At 46.2% G+C, this 18048-nt stretch overlaps 1 protein-coding gene across 22 annotated transcripts in view; it reads right to left on the bottom strand.

The window, feature by feature from the left end:
• LOC105689013 overlaps positions 1–13167 on the bottom strand; it is a 129512-nt gene extending 116345 nt beyond the window's left edge. For 6 of the 22 annotated variants that reach the window (XR_007276800.1, XR_007276803.1, XR_007276801.1 and 3 more), the window contains exon 1: positions 2057–2838. The gene's annotated coding sequence lies outside the window, so the exon portion shown is untranslated. Of the gene's footprint in view, positions 1–2056; positions 2839–12811 lie in introns of those variants that run through there. The other 16 variants (XM_048649414.1, XM_048649408.1, XM_048649437.1 and 13 more) reach the window with 8 other exon arrangements.
• Positions 13168–18048: the final 4881 nt, after the last annotated feature.

Genomic DNA, 18048 nt, shown 5'->3' with positions numbered 1-18048 from the left:
ATTCGGCATACTCACTGTCGCTCGGTATTATCTAGTTCAAATGAATCACCGCTGGACTCCGATTGCGCGGGCTGTAAGAATAACGAGTATTTGCTCTGTAACTACACTTCGTCCTAAAACAATAAAGATATTTCGGTTATCGAGCCATAGATTCTATGCACGCCGTTATCTTGGTCAAAAAACTCACACCGCCTTTCATTTTTCTGTATCCAGTGCATTTATCCTATTTACAATGAAATCTCGCGCTCTCGATTACACGACGGCGAATCGCAGTCCACGGGGTGGGTGGCGACGATATATCAAACAAAGGATTCTTCTCATGCGATAAATCAAGGGATTATCGGATCACCGATCACCGCCAAAGATCCCAGAAAATAAATCAGTTGATCTCGATTAATTATGCGACCGCGAAAAATATCTCTCAACCGCGATCCCGTCGTACGTATACCGATGCATCGCGACCCCCTGCGTAACGCACGTGTGCAAATTCACGCACACATACCTATGTAGATGTGCAGGGGACAGGTATACGCGCGACACGTGTTGATATAAAATAAATTTCAGCGTCGCGACACGTATACAGCGCGCGTACAGTACTGCGTCGGACGAAAGGTAGAGAGAAATAAAAGTCCGCGTGCGGACAGATTAGAAAGCATTGCGTCACCTATGCGCGTGTGGGTCGGGGCTTCGGTTCCGACTGAACTCGCGGCATGGTTTTTACTCGCAAGGCCAATCATCCCCCGCGCGGTCCCCGTACGTAGGTAAAACGTATCGTACCTGGTGATGTGTACGCGCGACGCTTTGTTTGCCGAGAGACGATCGCGCTACGATAACGCGATAGCGAGGCTAATGGAACTGCTGTACAATTTTAACTGCAACGCCTTCGCAGACCGGAGGTGAACGTTCGCGAGCTTTGGGCGCGGTATGTCGTTGTCGAAGCGGAGATGAATATGCGAAAATTGATTCACCAACGGTTTTTTGTTCAGTCTCCAGTTTCAGAGGCAGAGTATATTATATACCGTCCGATCTTCCGCTGATTTTTGCTCCGATTTTTATCGACTCGTACCTACCGCGATTGTTTCACGTACCCGACGTACGAGTAACGGGTACGGGTGGGTACAACCTATACCTCTACTCCGAGTTAATTGCGGGCGAACAACAAGCGGTCTGGAAACTGGAAACTGGATATTCAAATACACTCTACATACCTCGGCACAGTTGAAAACCGAGAAACCCACGTGCACGCTCGCTAACTCCAGAATCGTTTTGACAGAGCCGTTGCGTTCGGAGGACCTTTTTTCAATACACCGGGGATACGTGACTCCGGTAACTTTTCTCGACTGACCGTATACGTGGTTGCGGAGGCAAAACCGTAGGATTTTCAACAGTCGGAATGGAAAGAAATAACCACCGACCGTGTACACGTGGGAATTGTATTACTCACAATCAGCCACCCAGGAGTGCGGCGGTTACGGTCGCAAAGAATTCTCTGACCTTAGGTCGTCAAACTGGCGGTAATCAAAGTTTACGAGAGTGAAAAACAGCCGGAGAAATCGAACGGTGAAGATCTTTCGCCGTACGATGGTTAGTTATGTGGGGTGCGTTGATTGTCGGTGGATTAAAATCGAAGGTTCACGTTATCCCAATGGCTGACCGACGACGCAGCTAAAGTGGTAGCGACAGATAAGATTGACAGATGTCAACTTTTAAACGGGACCCGGTCATCGATCTACATTATTCAATATGCGCTGACAGAGTACGTTCCGACCAATTATAAGCCGCGTCGGACGATTTCGCGCCTATTCGTAACGACGCGGTTTTTTAAACATGGTTGGACAAAGACACAATTTTCTCTTGATCGACGTCCAGAGCATCCCAAAATTTTTACGAAGAACGACGAATGAAGACGCACATAGCGTTACGGCACTACCGGTCATACGCGGTGCGGTACTTGAAAAGTTTCTAACCAGCAGCCGAAAATTATTTACGCTCCGTCAGAGCCGACCTGTTCGCGGAGCGTGACCGACCGTAAGAAAGATCTTTGCTCGGCAAGTACCTTTGTAATTTCGTAGCGTTTTTCGGTCGACCACCGGGAACGGCAACAGGGCAGCGCCGACTAATAAATCCCTTGGGGACGATCTTCGAGGGTGATGCGGGTAAAATCCATGTCACCGAAAATGAATCGTTCGCCGATAAACGCGCGGTAGATGAAACTGAATCGAAACTGTGAGAACAATGAGAAACACTCGCGTACGATTCGGCCGATCTCGTTACAACCGATGGAAACGGTCGAAAAGTTCGTACGTTCGACTCGGGCGTGGAATAAACTGGGTCGAAGTTGGTAGCGTTAGAGGAGCGTGCATTTACGGTATATACCGTACCGAGTGAACGAACAGTCCGACACACAATACCCGCGGCGCGCACACGCGAGATACGACCAGACCCGACCGACTCCTCCGGTCCTCTTCTTCTTCTTCTCCTCCTCGGTACTCGCTCCTGGCGGTGGCCGATTCGATGCACTCGGCGCGATCCTCGCGGGCCTACGGATCACGGATGCTCGCGAGGATACAGCTGAACGGACGGCCGCATGAATTGTACGTACTTCGAGCTAAGCGGTTCTCCTCTGTTGTCTCGTATTCCGCGGCGTGGTGTGCGTGCGAGAAAAAGAAGACAGACGTTGGACCGGAGGTTTACGTTCGCGAGGAACGCGGGGCGTCGCGTGTGCTGGTCCCGCGTCGCGTTGAAGAAGACTGATAAGAAGCGGCGTCGTCACAGGTGAACCCCCACCCATTATTCCCCTCTTCTCTCCTCTTCCTCTGAGCCCCTCTGGCCGTAAAACTCTTTTTCTCTTTCCCCGCACCGCGACTCGCCGCCTCTCACCTCTCGGGTGCCTCGCCTCCGCGTGTCCACGTCGTAGCCACCCCCAGAATTCGTCGTCGTACAAATCCACGATACTCCCTAACACCCGCAGTTCGGACGAACGTGCGCCGGGATTTCTCCGCTGCGCCGGATGGATGCCGAGTGTGGCATTTGTGTTCTGTATACTATACGATTACACCGTGCGTAACGCACGAGATTCATCGAACACGCCACGGTGTACCGGGGGGATAGCGTTCACGCGACGGACTACCGTACCGTACGTGATATCTGTAGTCTCCGCTGTGTTACATTGTCTCCTTTATTGTTAGTAGCGCTCGTCTAGTCGAGTTTCGACGAGGAGTCGTCGTACCGTTGTCTCGGTAAGTGGATAAATCGTGTTCATTCGTGTTCATAGCGCCGTTGATACGGACGGTCAGAAATAATTGTTGCCTTTATCTTACGTTACGCATACGCTCACCCGGTGGAAAAGGGAGAGGCTTGTAAACGGTTAATGCGGAGAGGAATTCACGAATTGATCGTTAGCTTGATCCAGTTAGAAACGGGGGAGCTGTGAGCTTGACGAAGACGTCCACGCATCGAGACGATTAAAAGTAACATTTGTTACGGTATGTATGATCAGGTGTTCTCTTCGGAAACGGATGACGTAAGTACATCTTGGAATCCCCGGTAGAAATGAGGCGTTGGGATACACACCTACGATCGGTGTGATATAATGCAAATGTGACAGCGGGTATTCATGGATAAAAATAAAAGGAGAGCCAATATTACGCACGTATGCAAGGTGAACTACTGCACGTTATGCAACGAGGGATAATTAACGTCGATTGCATAAAAATAGTTACGACCGGCGGTTCGTATATCGCGCGGTCAACTGTGGGAGGTCTACGCACGTAAGAAGTTCCGTATTTCAGGTTCTTAGCATCAGATTCTCGACGTACTTCCAACGGAAGAGCGGCGCGGGGCCCGCGCCAGCCGATCAGTTTGGATACTGATAAGTTATCGTAGGAAAAGCCAAGACTGGTGTAGATTGGTGCGCTGTTATTTGAGTCGCATGATTTCTGTTCCAGGTAAATCTTCCGCCAGAGGCGACTTCGGGTGTCGTTAACCGAGTGCGTTCGACGTCACGAAAATTTCATTACAGCCGTCTATTTTTCTTCTTACTCATCCTCCGGCATTTGGCGCGCCATTATTTCGCTCCGTTTGCAGCAATTAACGAGTATTCTTCACGGCCGCCTCGAGCGCCCGAAGATCATCCGCGGACGTCGTGTACAGTCATTCGACAAACAGCTGAGCAAATAATGCCCGACTACGGGTATCGGTTGTCGCCTGGCGATGTCGATTCGACAAAAAAATTTCGGAAGTCTGTGAAAAGACAATTGAAAATCACCGACAAAACTCCGCGAATTCCGTGGCACCCGCTGCGAGTCATCCGGTAAATGTGGCTGTCCGTAGCTAGATTTTTTCGGAAACGATCTCAGATCTCGGTGAAAGTATGGCGAGTGATTTGTACGTAGATTACGCTAGGTGGGTAGGTACAGCGAACGGTTGATCAAAAACGGAGACTGGGCATAAAGCGGACGACGCGAGAGCCGTGATTTATTTTTTTCACACGGGCCCTTTGTCCGTCGTTTTTGACGTAGGGGCTTAGGAATAGCCCGTACGTTTTCGGTAAGTCACGACCAGCGACTCACGACTCACGACTCACGACTCACGAGTTCGAAGCCACCTATACATATGCATACACATACTAACGACTTACCGCGATCGAGAATCCACGTTTAAACTCAACGCCCGCAATCTAAGGCTGTTTTATACGACATCCTGTCTGCTAGCGGGGAAAAAACGAATACACAACTCTTTTGAAAAGATGGCGATGCGTCACCTGAAGGTGTCCGGAATTTTTTATACGAATGAGACTCGATCGGTCGCGGATGACCGTCACTTCGCCATTAGCCGGTTCGAGTTTTGTAGAGTTTCGTTTCAATGATTGTCGCAGAGACGAATATATACCGTGGAGCCTGAGTTACGAGAAACTATCGAATTTCAATAGCTGGGCAAAGATCGATTTCTACCAGATTTATTATTTAATCCTAGCGGCGTACGCGGACAGACGGAATCAATCGCGTGACTATTCAGATCTCTTGAGCAACGATCGGTATATCGGTTATCGTTACGGGGTTCAGAGTTTACGGAATGAAGAAAGACGATCTTTCTCCGCAGCCGCTGCGCCATCCGGGCGAAATCTTGATTCGCGTTAAATCGCGGCATGGGATAAAAATTAACGGGGACGGTTACGCGCTAGTCAATTGAATTTTACGATAATTGATGCGCGAGTCCGTTATCCGGAATAACGAGCCCTTGGTTCAACATCCTCGCGCCTCCTACGACTACGCAGTTTTAAAAGATGACTGAAAACGGGTTAACCTGACTTCCAGCCTCCCCCGCGTTCCGTGACTCATCTACGCGAATACGTATATCCGATCCTGCCTTTCGGTCGGTATAACGATCGGATTTCAACAACGCGGTATAATAAACCAGCAAAATTTGTGCCAGTGGTTCAGCGGTAGCGGGCGAAAGCACAACGAATGATGAGAGAAGACTGAACAGGGAGAAAAAAAATAGAAAAAAAAAATAGAAAAACCGACTCCCGCTGTTCCACTCGAAAATACAAGGGTCTATTCAAGCGCAGTCGCTCTTGTGTCTTGCGAACCTCGATCGAATGGACCGCGCGTCTAAAGTCATCGGAAATCGACGTCAGTCGTCCTTCTGCACGGAGCGTCCTACGCGATGACTTTTTGAAAATATACGTCGAGTGATCCCGAGTAGACGGAACCGGGGAGTATCGAATGTCTTGAAAATTCGATCGACTCGCCGCGCGAAGGTGAACCGACGGTTCGCGACGTCGGCTTTCGTCATTCAATTGTCACAGCGATGTTTGGCGCGATACGTGCTATCGCCGGTAGTGTTACACCGTAGATTCACGAAGCGTAACACTCGAGTCGCACGAGCTTTAACGCTAGTAGGCATAAACCGAGCGACGTTGAGAATAAGTTTCGTTGTATGGAAACACGTGGAGTACCCGTTTCGCTGTAGTACGAGGAGAAACAAAGGCATTGAAGGCTATTGAAATGCAGCATGAAGTGAGCCCACGTATACGTCGTCGCTGCGATGTATGCTGCATACAACGAACGATGAGTGAGGAGAGACGACTCGAGAATAGCGATTCTCTCTCCTCGTGCTTCGGATTCTCCTTTTTCTCTTCTCCGATACACCGGGCTTATGTATGTATATGAAATACGTAGACGCAAACGTTACCAGTTCGCGCGTACGCGTCGGTAGAGCTTGCGGGAAGAACAGCACGCGATGCCACGGGCATTTTGCAAAGTAGGAAACAAAAGAACGATTGTTGAAACGCGCTGCAGTTGGTAGGCACCTCGACGATACCGGCGATTGTCAACGAGGTCTTCGGGCTCGAGCTAATTTTTCATAGCCAAGAAACGCTCACCAAAACGGATTTCAACGGTCACCCATTCGACTCGGATTTCCGCAGGGCCGCGTAACAACGTCGGGCGAAACGCGGACAACGATCGAATCTTCCGCGGGCCTTGAGCGATGATCGATGATCCGAGATCATTTATCCGGTCGAGAATATGGTATCGTTGAACGAGTTTTCTCATCGACGGTATGCGGTCGGAATGTGATATGAAAAATGAAGAGGGCTGTATTCGAGTATAGTCGTCTTCAAAGACGGAGCTCTCCTCACTTCTTATCAATTATCCATTAGCCGTGACCCTGCAGTCGTGCAGCCGGCGCTCCGACGATCCGATTTTGAGATCGGTTATTCTTCGCCGCTCGGTTAACCCCGATGACTCGGTGCACACTCGCTGATCCTTCTTTTCGGCGTGAAAAAAATAAAAATAAAAATAAAAAAAATAAAAAATTGGGGGAAACAGAACGAGGCTCGGAAATCAAAAAAAAAAAAAAAACACACACACACAGGTAATACGGGTGTTCTCACGTTTCACGGCTGACGACCTCGTGATTAAAAAAGCAATACCTCTCCGCGGAATCGAATAGCGGGCACTCGTCGCTCTAAATGAGGAGAACTACGACGTCGGTAGCGGGGCAGATTTTTCACGATCGTCGAAAGAACTTCGGTTTCCTCGTGATTATACTTTTCACGGACGCACCCCGCTCGGTTTTTATGAAAATGTGCTCGACTACGGAATCACCGCTGTCGGATATCCTTGTTTCTTTTATCATCTATACAAATTGAAAAGCGAACCGCGATACGTGGTAGTAGTACACGTTTCATGCACAGCATTGTACAGAAATAAAGTAGGACAGCGTACCTCCGAGTTCCGATAATGAAAGAGATGGAAAATAGTACGGCTCATCGTATACATGGAGGTAAGTCAAGCCCTCTTGTGTATCAGTCCGCAAAGTTCACGCGAGTGGATGTGCTACACACGTACGTATATGGGCGATTATTTATGGAACAGTCAAGTGTCTTAACAATGTCCATTTACGCAATGACGATAATGGAGTTGAAGCCACACACTTCGACTAGGGCCAAAAACAGAGAGCGTCTTCTTCCTCTTCCACTTCTCTTCGTTTTGTTCTTCCCGCACTCTCTGAGATAATAACAGCAATGACTATTCCTTTTCTTTCACCACTCTCGATAATGTTCTTACGATCTTCTTCATTGTTCGGTAATCGCGAGCATTAAATCTGAACAATCACAATTAAGAACTTAGAAGTTCGAGTCGCCGCTACAGTCGTCTGCAAAAGGAACCGGAACAAATTTATATCATAAACGGACACTCGCAACTGTGGTCAGCATTGGTGTGTGCTAAAAACATTTCAATAAAAAATTCGAATTAGTAACTGGATCTATTTTACAATAACCTAACCCACAAAACGCGTTGACATTCGACTCCCGAAATGAAATGAGCCGATGATTCGAGTCTACGTTCGATCAGACACAATTCAATCAGATATAATATAATAGATTATGTTCTAATAGCGACTCACAATCAGTCACCGCAGACTTCCCTCGTAAGAAGATTAGTCCGCTGAATATTACGTGATCGCCGTATAATTAGGAGACAGTATAGGTACCAGATCTTATTACGGTAAGTCACAGATAATTAACCGCATATCACATTCGGGTATCTCTATCTTGATCAGATCTGCGACGAGGCTTTGAAATTTAAATTCCATGCGAAATTCCTTACTATAATTTGATACTCGAAAATGAAATCTCCTCTTCGTCACCCCGTGTCATAACTTTATCTACCGCTGAATCGCGTTGCGATGGGTCGCAACTTGAAGAATAACTGGGCTCGGCTGCTCGATATTCCGCACTTCCGACTAACTCTTGACGATGCAGGTCGATTTGCGGCTCTGGTGACTACCGCGATCCAAACCATCGTTATCGTTTTATCGGTGAACTCAGACCGTGAAATTCATTCAAAGGGTGATCCATACGCGATTACTTACTTTCCCGTTAGATCACAACGAGCAAATAATCGAAAAAACTATAAACAACGCTATGGACAACAGGTAACCCAAACCTGCAGCTCGACGTCTCGGCGTTATTTTCGTAATTTCGAATGATGAAAAGTGTCGAGGTGGTGAACGAATAGAAAACGTTTTTTTCTCGCCATCTTTTCTCAACAACCTCCGAGGTGGAGTGTTTAATGGGCCGAGTCAGCGGCGCCAGTTTTGCTACACGTCGAACCCATGGCGACGCGCGGCTCCCTGACAAAGTCGGGGACAAAAGAGGGTCGCAAAGGAACCCAACTGGAAGATATTAGCACCTCTATGCGAATGCGAATACCGAGACCAGCCCAAACAGGTACGAGATATAGACTGTAACGTTCGGTGCACCACGTTTTCCTACGGCCTAACAATGCTCAGGTGCGGCAATTAAAGCGGCGGCCATTTTCGGTCTCTGCAATTTTCCGTGCTAACCTTATCAAGAATTCACGGTAATTGACAGATTCGAATTTTGTGGAAACCTCAAAAGAAGACAACGTCGACGGTGCGGGATTTCGCATCGTAGGTATCGAGGAGATGCGCGGTTATTCTATATCAGAGTACGAGTCCTTTTGTGCTGTGTGGATTTGGGATCCCGAGCAAGAGAATAAGGAGAAGGAAGAAGAAGACGCTATTCGACCTGCAGTCACCCGCCAGATGTTTTTCACAAGTGTATAGTTTTCCTTCCCATAGAAATACGTTCGAGAAAATCGCTCCGCACTCGCTGCACCCTCCAAATTTCAGGAATTCCTCACGGTTTTTTGTGCACGGATGTTTTTGTCCTCTCCCCCCGCGTATCCGACGCTTCATTGTGTGGGAATTTTTCTACAAGACGGCGCGTTATTGCTTCATTTCATTCGGATTTAAATCGTCGGTTCGATCTCCTCGTTCGGACGTCTCGAATCCTTCGGTTTCTTCGATGCATTTCGAACCACGACTGGGATGAAAATCTGTACTCTGTGCAGTCCCTGCGGTGCAGCGTCATCGAAACCGTGACTATTTTAGGCCGCCCTTTTCCGGCTCCCATATGGCGGTCGGTTGATCGGTCGCTCCGTCGGTCGGTCGGTCGGTCATGTCACGATTTATGTAAACGCTACCGAACCAGCTTCCGCAGCACTTTTTTTTCCCCACTCTCTCCCGCGGTATATACGACCGATACGACTCTTCACTGATCTATAAATGCAGCGTGAAACCTACCGGGTCGCGCTAGCTATCCGAAATATACGATCCAAACACTCGAATCGAAATTAGATAAAACTGAGACGAAAAAATACGGGAGTAGAACAAAAAAGTAAAGACAGCTGGATCGACGGTTACAAATCGAGCAACTTCGCGAGATACTCGACTCCACCGGGACGCGATTGTCCGTCATTGTTCGAAATATAATAATTATATCAACGTCCCACGAGAGAATTCCTCCTCTCGAAATGTTCCGTTGAATCAGGTACCCATGATATTCTATGAGCCCGCGGTATAACGTAGCCCGGGCGAGAATGATAAAAATTAAATAATGGAAAAATAGATATATTTCTGTGAATCCTATACAAAAGGAGTGGAACGCGTTCGACGAGATAAAATATGTGAAAATTCCGTTCATGATATTTTCAAAGTTTTCGTCAAAGTTGAAGCGACGAAATTCCCCAAGTTTCTCACACAATACGTAAACGAGCATACCAAATTTTACGAGCGGTATAAAGATATCCGAAACGCACCCCTGACCAGATGAAAATTCAGGCATACGCGCGACATACATATAGTTGTTACTTATTCATATTCATATCGCATTTTGTTTTTGACTCTTACAAGCGGGAATAGGAGAACGCAAAGCGACATCGGATGAGAGTTTGATTTTTCAAGCTGGTGAAAACGAACCAGGGTAACTGTAGGTATATAGGCAGTAAGGTAGGTAGGTATAAATATAAAAGGACGAGCTATATGGGGTCGTATTATATTGAATGAAGAAGTGGTAGGAGGAGTAGAAGTACCGGTATAAGAAGCCAACACCTGCTCCCATATACCGAGCCGAAAATTCCAGCGGAATATTATATGTCAAGGAATTTTAAGACAATGGCCCGAACAACCTACGGCCAACGTCTAACCTCATGATTTTTAAAAGAATCTAAAGTCGGTCGAAAAACGAAAACTTCCCGCCGCCGCACATGGAATTTGAATCAGACGCTCTTCAATTCCTTCATATGGATACGTCGAACTCTATGTATCCGCGATTCGAATCCTCGTGTCTCGCACTTCGTGTAAACGGTAAAAGAAAAAAGAACAATTATAAGGCCTATTTGTCGGAGGTGGGTAAAAAACATTCAAATCGGGTTCGAGTCTGACGAACATCGAATTACTTCAGCGGCAAGCAACAACTGATCGCATCGGCGATCAGATCTTATAAATTTATTCGCCAGGAGTGCGCTTCGAGGAAAGAAGAAAAAGGAAAAATCAGTCGCAACAGAAATTGTGTATATGTATGTATACCTACGTTATTATATTTAGCCAAGTAGAGACGGTATAGGAAAATAAAGGTCGTTTACGACGCGGTGTGAATAAAGAATTTGTGTGGCACGTTAATACGCACACGCAGGGGTTGAACGTACGTGGGAAAAGCGCGAGGAGTTTGGGAGAAAACATAGAAACAGCGGAACAGAGAGAGAGGAAGTGGGAAGAGAAATTTCGCTACGTTTTTATCATAGGATCTCTTTGTGAATGGGCGTCTCCTTGGGGAAGCCCGCGCGAAACGAGAAGGAGAAAAGGAATGTGCGGAGGAAGGAAGGAAGGAAGGAAGGAAGGGCGCCTCGTCGCCGTGTGGTTTCCTTCGTTCGCTATTTCGGGCGTCTTTCAAACGAGGGTTTAATACGAGCGTCGGGCGTCTATCTTTACCCCTTTTCTCGTACCAAGCGCGGTCATGTCTTCCGAAACTAGGCTCCCATATACGTATAAACGTGCGGCACACATCGCATCGCATCGCGGGGTGTAATTTTTTTTATTATTCAAGACGGAAATTCCTCTAGACAAATTACTCTTTGCCGATATAGTCCCAGGATTTCATTGGTATACTACAGAGAATGAAATGAAATGCCGGTAACATTATCACAGAATAGCCTACCGTTTATACGTATGTCAGAGGGAATAGGAATGTAGTCCGGTTTACGCCGACGTACGCTGGCGAAATGTGAATTTTATTATTATCATTGTTATTATTGTAATAGTAACCGGTGCGGGCACATTCGTGTATGTGACCGCGTTTGAGGATTACAGCGAGGCTATCGTAGGAGCAGATGACTTTTTTGGCGCTGTTTACAAACCCGAAGAAAAACCAACTCTTTTCATTCTATTTTCAAGGCAAGTGAGAAAGAAAGCGGGTCCTCGGATAAGCTGGTGTGACTCCTTCGAACGCCCACAAACCGTACGATGCGATGTGAGATAAATGAAGTCCCGTGAGTTTCGCTGGTACGAGATAATGTTTCGTGACGAACTGCAACGCGGTGAACGCACCGATGGGATAAGAGCTCATCGCTTCGCAGCTAAGATGAAATCAAGGCGGGCCGTTTGATTGGGAATGAAATATGTGAAAAGAAGTTGGACGTATATCGTCGATGATTACGATAGGAATTTGGGTTGATACCTGCGAACAATTGTGTACAGCTTATACGCGATGTATCCAAATGGCGAGTAACGAGCTACGCACTCCGAACATTATTTAATCGGCTTCATTCACCCGGGATGCTCGTTGTTTGACTCTGTTTGCTTTTAATTACGGCTACAGTTACGGAGCGCATTTGCTGACAATGAACCTCTGTGATATAACGTAAATAAAGCTCTTCGCATCTTATCGTTGTGTCCAGCTCCTCCGTACTAATTCGCATTACCTTCTTCTCTTAACGTTCTCAGTTCTCTTATTGTCATTATTCGTCGTATTGTTTTCAGTAATTTTCAATTGAATACTTCGCAACACTCGCCATGTTTTTGGACAACGCGCGAGAGAACGATACTCGAAGGCTGCACCGGAAAATTCATCATTTGTTTTGTTCTCTTTCGATATTTTCAAACTTGCACGTGCTCTCGTCGGCGGTATAATCACTCCTTAATCAAACTCGGTGTTTCGAATAAAATGTCATTCCGCAAGGTCGGAATCGCGGACCTTCAATTTTCTCGATAATTTACGCGTCGGACTTATCAACCCTAACGAAAAAAAAAGAAACACTTTTACATCCACTCATCTTACTTATCGGTCGGTATTCAATGATGTTCACTTTTTTCACCGACCTTCCGAGCCTTCTTTTTTATCAAATAAACGACCGTCCCCCAAGTCGAGCGAACGGTATTAATTAAAAGATAAACGGTAATAAACGTTGAGCGTTATGCCTCTGAGTTATAAACGACTCACCATCATGGTTTCGGATGCTGCTGGTTCCAGACAAGAGAATAAACAAAACAAATCTCTGTCAGCGAGTGAAGGAATCCGTGCGGGCTGCAGCCTCCAGGAGGGATGCGAGGAGCAAAACTTGTATCCTGACAAAAATACTCTTACCAAAGAATTTCAAATCACCGTTCACCCTAGAAAAATACTTGAAAACCACTGGAACTTCAGATAGGAGAAAGTGAGAAATAAACGCTCGCAAAATTCGAGGTCACTTTTGTAAACCGGCACGTCGACGCTCGCGACGCGGTAAAAACTATCACCTGAACTTGCGAGGATGATTTTTGACAAATCTTAGCGCGCAGGTCGACCGTGCCGGGCGGTTGCACGGCGACGCAACAAGTGACGAGCGACTACTTTGCTTAGTTCGAACATTGGCCGACCAAGGGATCCAAGATGGCGACACCTGCCGAACGTTCTTTTCACGCATTCTGTATATTTCATCGCCAACTTCGACCAACGACGCCGGCGGTGAACGGTGATCGAAGACTTTTCACTCATTTTTGCTGCATTTACCTAGCTAGCTGGGTATCGTCGTTACGAAGGAACGAGTATCACATTTCAAACTTTGTAGAACGTTCTATAACCATTCAAATGGTTATCCCGAAGCGCTACGAGATCGAGACACTCGCCCGCTTTGAAATCGCTAGTTTTTAAACCGCTCGCGAACGTTAATTTCAGAAGCGATCATACTATCAAAGTATACGGGAGCCGAATGGAAAGGACGTCAATTTACTTTAATATTCAATAGCGATGCCTGTTCCAGGATTTTTCCTCATATTTTTTCAACTGCATCGCGACGCGTCAGCCATAGCAAAAGTAGAAATCACATCTTCAGGGGGCATACCCTACGGTAATGTGATGAAATGGATTTTCACATCCTTGAAAAGACGAGCGTCGGAAATGGCGCGCAATATTTTATTCGCATATCCACGGCGCCGCGCAGCCCCGAGTGACATCGATGCCTGGATACGTTCGGTGAATATCGTTCCGATATTCGCCACTGCGAATAAATCTGTGAACGTGGGTAGCCGCGTACAAGTTATCCGCGATTAAATGAAACGGTGTTACATTTGATTAATTAATTACTTCTATGCCACTTTCGCAAACTCTTATAATGCGCAGGTGAAATTGTTCGACACGTCCGATCAACGATGTGGATCTATTTGGTAATGGACTTCTTTTCTTTTTATACTCTTCTGATTCACCGACGGAAATCGCGATCTCCTCTTATTTCATTTCCAAAGATCAATCGTTCTTACAAAACGTCAGATTCGTTGCATCCGTTGGAAGTTGATGAAATTTTCAAAGTGCAGCCTCGATCAACACTTGGCGTGCGCTTGTAGCCCTCGCTGTCGCCCGGATTTTGCCAGAGAAATTGAACCTGACCTTATTGAAGTACACAGTACTACACGTAGGAATATCCAGTTGGGGAATCGGCCACTCCCTGAGCAACGGGGAGACTCAAAGATGGGGGCGATGGAAATCGCGGAGACTCGATATGTTATAGACTTTCTTTTTATACCTCTGGCAAGCGATTCCGTGCGAGTCAAAATTTATTCCTTATTATTCCCATTGCAGCAGAAATTCCAAAGAATGAAAAAAATAAATATATTTACAGAGGACACTTAAAAATACTTACGATATATACATATATTATATATGTATATGTATATATCTATGTACATTTATTACCGGTATTCAACTGACTGTACAGAGGCACGCGATTCAGGTAAGAGACTTCCGCGAAAACGGCATAATATAAGCTGCGTGTCAATTTTATATACACAAGCGCATTAATCGAGGCATCTTAAAAACCAGCGCGTAAGAATCGCGTGAAAGTTGCGAGTCGTGATAAATTTGATAAGCAAGTTTTCAACCTCTTCGCGTTCTTCGGCGTAATTTCTTGCGAGAATTTCAACGATTTCTTCGTACGAACGAATTCTTCGTTTCCACGTTCGTCTGAACTTCGATCGCCGTCAGGGAACGATCTAATTCGTCGGTGACGTGGGGGTCCACCTCTGCTCTCTATCGGGAGGTAGCGAACACATCGGCGGGCGCCAGAGGTCCAAAACGATAAGAGGAATGCGGTCCAGCTGAAATCAAGTCAAAGAAACTTCGGTACGCGTACAGCGCGTCGTTACGTAACCGGCATAAGTTAGTACATGAGAAAAATACGCCTGTAAACAATCCGTTCGGATTCTTCTCCGCGTGGTCAAATTCTACACTCACCGTTAGGTGTAACACCCGATGAGTATACCGAGACAGCTGCTATCGTATAAGACGCTCAAGATGTCATTGCGTCATTTGGAGCAATTGAACACTCGGTTATTATTTTCTACGGGAGGCCGAGTCGAGTTGACGATAAATAATATTTACATCGATAATTCATACGCGCCGTACATACGTATAACGCCGATTCGAACGAGGTTTTTTCACCCGTTTTATTCGTTCAAAATTCATTGATACCTATACGTGGAAGGAAGGGAAGGGAGTCGGCTTTGAAAGTCGGCGTTGATTTCTTTTGGTAATGACGGCATACGGCGCGGGTAGGAAAAGGGCGTTAAATTTAATTATCGAAAGATGCGACAACGCCTCGTACACAACGCCTGAGTAAAAGATAATTTTATTTCGTCGTTCGAGCGTATAATTATAAACGGAATTGCATAAAGGTATTTCTTGGATTCCTTTCTCGCATCCTCTTACTTTCACACTGTTCTCCCGGTTTTAATATTAAACGGTAATAGTTTTATTGCACAATCTATTTTATACCCCTGGAGGAAAGTTCGCTGTTGTAGCACATAAACTGAAAATAAGAAATTCGAAACATTCGTCGATCGAATCTCAATACGACGAGCGTTCGTACCGACAGCGAGTGCACGCGTCATAGATTTTCAAGGACGATCGCCCGGGAGAGCTCTCTCTCTCTCTCTATAGTTTTTCTTCGCTCTTTTTCTTTATAGTCGAGGGAAGTTTTTCACCCGACGGTGTCGTCGTACGCGACCCAAGTTGCCTCGGAGTTATCTTCGGTTCAAACCGGGCGGGAGGGACGAAAAACGACCTGCCGAGTCGTCGCGGGGGGATACGACTGTAGAATATCGAAAAAGCGAAGCTACCCAATAACGAAACGAGAGACACGATCTTCGCGTTACGCGACCTGGCCGATGGCATTCGTGACTCTTTGTAGGATATACCGTGTACAGCGACGAGGTCGATCCGCGGGCCCGCTATTACTTTCACTGCCCGTCGTCGATCGTCGAGTTCTCGTTGTCCACCGTGATAATTTATTTCATTAAAAAGAACTGCGGGGACAACGATTATTTGATCGCACCTCGAAATGTCAAGGTTTTCGTCATTCCGACGTGCAATCAACTAACGTCAAAGGAACTACTTGTCGCGCGTCTACCTTACCCGTAACCACGTCGCACATAGTAGGTACACATAGGTACGACAATCGTAAACTACAAACATCTCGCTTCGGTCAATACTTTCCCTTTTTTATTTTTTTATTTTTTTTTCTTTTTTTTCTTTTTTTTTCTCACTCAACGAATACGGCTACGGTGGGATAATGGAATTTGAAATCCCATTGTTCGGGACACTCCCCCGGCGATGATGATGATGATGAGTTTGACTTTCGAGAGATATTACGAGCTTATTGATTCCGATCGCAACACCCATTTGTGATCGCGGCGTACTTGTATCTATCGATTATGTAGCTACGAAAACAACGCTTGTGACCCACATTTATTAGCACGTTTCGGTAATACGGGTGTATATATCGTCCATCGCAACGTTTCCTTATTCTCGTCGGGCGTGTTAAGATTATTCTCTGGAAGATTCAACGATCTTGGCGCTTAGGTGTCTGACGGTTTATCAAAAAATTTTCTTTCATACACTTCTAATTATTTTTCTCTTCTACCGGCGAAACGGTAATACGTCTTCGGTTTGAGGCAGGTCAAGCAGCTTCGCGTAATTGATGATAGACCGATTCATAGCGATGGGTACGAACAAACTTTGGTTAACGAACAATCGCGCTGTTGGAGAAAAAAAAAAAATTTCTGTAAAGGTTCGCGAGAATTCATCTCAATCGTTCCGCCGTAAACTCCGTGTAACGGATTAGAAATTTGCAAAATAAATAAAAAAAAAAAAATTCAAAATTAATAAAAAAAAAAAAAAAACGAAACAATGACGGTTTTGAATTTTCAACGAATCGCGCGGTCCGAGGACGAAGTAATTACGTACGAGGTACAAAATTCAGACGGACTCGCTAATTGTCGGATCGGCCAAAGCTTGAATAATTTGTAACTAATGGTCGATGCAGCGCCGCGACGTTCCGCCGTGACCGAATTGCTTTTTATTTGTTTTACGAAAGAACGACACGTTACTTTGCATATAGGTATATATAGAAACGTTAGTACGTGCGAATACTTAAACTGTGTGTAAACCGAATGCATGCGCGAACCCGCGGAAGCACACGTTATTAGGTATATGCAATTAGCACGAGCGATTACGTGCGTTCAACCGTCCAAAGTGTACGCTAAACGTTAATGAAAAGTTGCAAAACCCGGAGTCCGCCCCTCGGTAGATCTTACAGCTTGAGGATTTTTAAGAAACAAAAGAACCGACAAATCTTATATATACGTACCAATATCGGTGAAACGATTTCATAGGATTAATGTCGGAGGTTTGACGAAAAAGTACGCGAAAGACATATTCAACCTGACTAGCCAATTTTCACAAGGGACCTCCTTCACCTAGTGCCCTTTAAAAGTCTCGTGAGTGGTATTGCGAAAACGGCGAACTACTCGCCGCCCCGGTATCGTACGAGTACTTTTCAACTCCAAAACCAGAAGCTCGATCGCACGAAAAAAGGCCTCCCCTTTTAATTCTCGTACTTCGATCGAAATATTCGATAGGTCGAGCCACGGGCAGCCGGTTCGAATTGTTGTTTTATCCCCCGAGTTCGGAGCGAAAAGCTCGAATTTTATCGTTTCGACTCTCTCATCGGTACCATCGTTCGAAGGGGACGCGAGGGATCGTGGACGGAATCCCTCGGGACCTGGTCTACCCGGAGGCTGGAGGCGACCGCGGATCGTCTTGTAGGAATTGTTGCTGCCCCGAACGGTTATAGAACGTGTACGAGTGGATGGTAAGAGAGTGAGAGTGGCATATATATAGAGGGAAGGGGGAACGAACGGTGCACT

This window comes from Athalia rosae, chromosome 1 (assembly GCF_917208135.1).
Source record: "Athalia rosae chromosome 1, iyAthRosa1.1, whole genome shotgun sequence".
Lineage (NCBI taxonomy): Eukaryota > Metazoa > Arthropoda > Insecta > Hymenoptera > Athaliidae > Athalia > Athalia rosae.
The sequence above is the reverse complement of the archived record's forward strand: the minus strand, read 5'-3'. Positions and strand labels throughout refer to the sequence as shown.